Source organism: Morone saxatilis, unplaced genomic scaffold (assembly GCF_004916995.1).
Source record: "Morone saxatilis isolate NCDOM2014 unplaced genomic scaffold, NCSU_SB_2.0 Contig23, whole genome shotgun sequence".
In the NCBI taxonomy this organism is placed as follows: Eukaryota; Metazoa; Chordata; class Actinopteri; family Moronidae; genus Morone; species Morone saxatilis.
The window spans coordinates 15,050,253-15,055,631 of NW_023339796.1; positions in this window are offsets into that span (position 1 = coordinate 15,050,253).

Genomic DNA, 5,379 nt, shown 5'->3' on the forward strand with positions numbered 1-5,379 from the left:
ACTGCCTGAGCAACATGTGCATGTGACGACAGTACCCAGCTGTTTTAGCATATTGTTCGGCCTTTTTTTTTAAACCAAAAGCAAATTGATGCATGTCATGGGATTGAAGACTATAATAGATATAAATGTCTTTTTCATGTCAGTTTGCTTCTGCACCTCCCCCTGCCTCCTGCCAAGTGCATGCTGGGATAGGGATCAGACACCTGTGACTTTGAATAGGATTATCATGATTATCATAAAAACAGGACACAAAAAAAGCCAAGCAAAACATAAAGTAAGAAAGTAATGAATTCAAATGGCCATAAAAACTTAGTGCTAAAGTTCTCATTTTTAAAAAAACAAATCTGAACTTTATGAAAATTATGGAGCGGCGGCATCTGTACCTGGGGTGAAATGGGCCGTCGCAAAGCTGAGCTTTCATCTGCAGGAAACATAAACAAATGTCTTTGTTCTTTCAAAGGAAAGAGGGGCGAAAGCCACAACAAACAGGGCCAGTGTGCAGTGTGTGTGTGTGTGTGTGTGTGTGTGTGTGTATGCACGTGAAAAGAAGCAAAAGAGAAGAGGAAAGAGAGACAGAGAGAGAGAGATCAAAGCAGGGGGTATGTTTTTGAATCTCTGTGTGGGAGGTGAAGCCTCACCTACCCAGAATGCCTTGCCTCACTCCTTACAGCCCACTCAGGTTTGTAGGAGCATCACATCTCTTAGCAGCGAGCGTCTCATGATGCTACCTCTTCATCAGTCATCTCCAGATATTCTCAGAGTCTTAAAAACAGTGACTTGGTGTGAACCAGCAGTCAACCTCTGATCGCTGGTACATAACATTACCTCCCACGCACAGACCAACATGTGTATTCCAGCCACCCTGACATAGCAATGTACAGAGCTTAAAAATCTACAAAACACGAACAGTCTTGTGTTTCGCAGTCGAAGATTTCTACTTAGTTGGATCAGAGCCCATCCCCCCTCCATCCAATCTCGTGAAGGGATCGAAGCGTCTCTTTTTAACTCAGCGTGAGAAGCTGCAAACAGATGTCTGTCTGTCCACACAGAGGGGATGTGGTGCCCTCTCACACACAGATGAAAAGCCATGAAAGTCTCTGTGTTGCGTTGTCAGTGTCTTAAGGCAGTGTTTATCTTTGGCAGGCTGAAGAAAACAAAGCCATCGATTTCTAATCCTAATCCCCCTCTACTGCTTCTCTCCTATTGATCATCTATCCATCCTTAATGAGATGGAGGAATGGAGGGATGGAGGGCTGATGAAGGACAAAACTTTCCCTGCTGATGTGCTGCCGTCTTTTCCCTCAACCCATCTCTTTTCAATTCGTCTCTCTTGCCTGTGGGGGCTTTCACTAACTTGACGTTCTTTATGGTGGAATGGAAAAATAAATGCAGCCTGGTGATTTTGTAGAGGTCTATCAAACCTGGAGGCTCGCAGAGCTTTGGAGGTTCACCTAAATATTGAAATTGGATGACATGGATGAATGCGCTAAACACACAGAAGCGCATGCATGCATACACAGTGAGAGTGGATTTAGTTTCAGTCCAAACACCAGTAAGGGTATTTCTGTCTGTGTGGTACAATGTCTCTGAGTCAGTGATATTCTCTGATCATGACCCATTACCACTCTGCTCTGCTTATTCACAATATAAGAATCATTTCCTCATCTTAAACTAATATTACTGAAGCTGTGGGGTCGATGATTCCCTCTCGCTGGTACTTGCACATGCATATGTCCGCTCTCCTCTCATAGGAGTTTTAGAGGTTTGCTTCTTCACTACCAACCTTCATTGACTTATCAGAGCTTATTATTGTCTTATTATGGTTATCTATGGAGCGTATGTGTCGCAGCAGGTTTGACAGGTTGAGCAGATACTCGAGGACTGTGGTTTCTCCAGGACTGTGGTTTGGCTTATCTCTGGCTCACTAACGCATGACAGTCAGTTAGTTGAATGTAACCACTAAGCACAGGGTGTAAAATCAATTTATACAGAAGTGGTGTTAAGAGCTCCGCTCTACTGTAAGTCACGTGCAATTTGAACAAGATGGAAGGGTGTGGACACCAGAATCCCAGAAGAATCTACAAGATATAAAGGTCTGGGTGTACCTATAAAAAGAAGAGAGTTTATAACCTTTGCAATGACAATTTTTCAGTAGACGAGTACCATGTCTAAAATTGCAACCAATGCAAAAAGAAGGAAAGATTTTTTGTCAAAGTAGTGTTTAAACCAGCCATCTTTGTTTAAAGTTCCACTAATTATTACTATTGTGTTAATGATGGTGATGATGAACCTACAGTTAATGATCAACTAACTCAGCTGTACGAAGTTTTTTTTAGCATCTTTTAGCATAATGTTTTGGTTTCAAAACCCACACTTTTACTGTTTTGGTTCACTTTTACCATTCTCTTTGATATCTAGATAATCTTCCATTAATTTCCCACCATGCAGCTGCTGCTTCTGGCATAAAAGCTGTGATATACCCACTGTACGCTACCTGCTCAGTAACAAACAGGAAAAACCTATAGAGTTAATGGACACCCAAAAAGAGCTAAAAGGAGGGTGACATTCATCAGAAAGACATAAACACACCTCCAAATCTTTATATCTCTTGATAGGAAACAGTTTGTTACCATACTTGTCATATCAATTTTATTAGGGAAATGTACATGTTCTGTTTACAGCTTTACAAAAACAAGAAAATATTAATACCACAATAGATACCTTTGTTCAAGTCACTTATGTTGCACTTCATTCCTGTTGAGAGCTTCATTTCAGTATACTGGGTATGCTCATTGCACTCCACACCATGGCATTTAGCAGAAACTAAAATTTTCTGCAATTAATTAGAGGTTTGGGATTCAGTGTGTTCATCAAGGACACCTTGGCCGCACACACTTTCTGGCACAGAGATCTGAGTGTTTCAGACCAATACAGCAGGGCAAATATGACATTTTCACTTAAATTTGAAGGGCAAGTCTTTAGTGAAGAAAATATCTCATTTGAATTGTTATATTCTTAAATTTCCTCTTGTTTACATGGCTATGGAAGACCAGATTATCATTCTTATCTGTATAGTGTATGTGAGTTACTAACTAGAACAACCTGTTAAGTAAAATAACAACCTTCTTAGTGTCTTCTTAAGTTTCTCCCCAACTCATTTTGGTTATCACATCAAAGACCAGGATCCTGTGCCTTCTGACGCTGTGACCACAACCAGGGGGGCGGAATGAGGGAAAGACTGACCGTGACCGTTGAAAATATACTTCTATGGACCGACTCAACCCTAAACCTGGTCAGACACTAAACTAGATTGTGATGAAGAGAGGAAAGGCCTGGCACACCTGCTGTTAATGCTGGAGATCCCGAGACGTATTTGTGTTGTTTGTGCACAGACCTGAGATTAATGTTAATCGCTGTGGTATTCCCATTGGGATCATGGGTAAACAATGGATCTAATGTGGGAGGTCCGCTGTAGACACACCCCACATTCCTTAAGAGTCACCTCTGAGTGCAACTCGGAGACATCCTGGACTTAACTTGAGGTCAGACGCAAATGACAAACAGAAAGAAAAGGTGACCCTGAAGAGCTTTCAAAATGAAACCACGTCTAGTTTTTACAACAACAAAAAAACAATGCTTTGCTTGCAAAACTTTGGAGAAATTGGATGATTTTGGATAGATTATGCATGTCACTGCAAAAATGGCACCCTGGGGATGTTTCTCCCTAAGTGTGTGATAATGGCTGCAGCAGAAGTCATTAATAGCAGGCTAATGTGTGTCAGATGGTACCTGTCCAGCAGCAGCAGTAGCAGCAGGGGAGAGAGATCCAGGACACGAGTGACTGGCCAGCATAATGAGAGGGACATGGCCTGCCAACTTGGGCAGCTGCTTCTCTAGTGGGACTGAGTAGCGTATGTGTATGTGTGTGTGTGCGCTTTCTGCTTCTTTTTTCAATGTATTTCTCATCAGCAGCATCTAGAAATACAGCTACACACGCACAGCCTCACACACACATACACTGACAACCTCATCAGGGTTACCGTGGGAATGCCTGTGGCATTATGTCAGTCATTGAGGTGATGCCTTTAATCCTGAAACAAATCTAGACTTTGTGTAGTGTGTCTCCGGCTGTGTGTGAGTGAGCGTGCCCGCGTACAAAGCCCAATCTCACACCCATTACATTACGGCTGGTCGCGCAGCAAAGACACCCCACTGCCACTCCCACATGGAAGAGCAGGCAGGATTAGCCGGCTCTATACCCGCCCTAATCTGGGGACAAAAACCCACAATCTCCCTCCCACTGAGATACGGAGACAGAAAGATTCAATTTGATCTGCCCTCCTCAATATAACAAGAGTATCTTTTAGGGTTAAAATTACTTCTGCTCACTCTACCATCGGTCAATGTGGATTCAGCCCTAAACGGTGTCCTTTTTATCCCTATGATCGATCCCTTTTATCACAATTTGGAACACCTACAGGCCGTGATCTGCAGTGAATGCAAATGGAAAAAGCTTTTCAAGAGTGTGCGGCCATGTTAGCAGCTCTTAGAGGCTGTACTTATAGGCAAAGCGGTGCATTGAGCTACATACCAAAGGCAGAATACTATAGTAGTATTCACCATCTTAGTTTAGTGTCTTAGCATGCTAACATTTGCTATTTACAACACAAAGAACAGCTGAGGCTGATGAGAATGTCAGTTGTATATGTTCATAAACCAAAGTAATGGATAATAAAAAAAATTGACCTGACCTGATGGTGCTAGAGGAAAAATCAGGGGATCACCAGAGTTATTAGGATTCATCCTCTGGGGATTATAAATGTTTGTATAGAATTCAATTTCAATCCATCCAATAGATACTGAGATATTTCAGTCTGGACCAAAGTAGTGGACCCCCAGCATCATCCATAGTGCCAGGCTGCTCTGGTTAGTAGTGACTTTATCCACCGTCTGCATGCAGTTATTTCCTACAAGAACAGATGCCATTCTATCACTTTTCAAGTAGAGCTCAGCGTGTGATGCATCATCACAAAAGGCTACCTGCTAAATGTGTTGTCAGTGTCTCATTATTTGACAGAAGCTGCCTGTTTCATTGCCCTGAGCCAAGCAGACTCTCTTCCTCTTTCTATCTCTTACTCAGAGGCATCTGCCTCATTAACCACCATCAGCATTTTGTTTGCTGTGTGTGATTTGGATGTATTGGGAGTGAGGCGGGGGGTGGTGTGTGGTTGTGTGTGTTCACTTGTGTGTGTGCAGGCAACTCTCATTAGGCTGGGAAAACTGAAATTTTTTGCCAGAATCCACATCATATCTTCTCTTCCTTTATGTATCAAAAGGTTTCTCCAATCAACTCCCTGGTGCGTGTGTGTATGTGTGTGT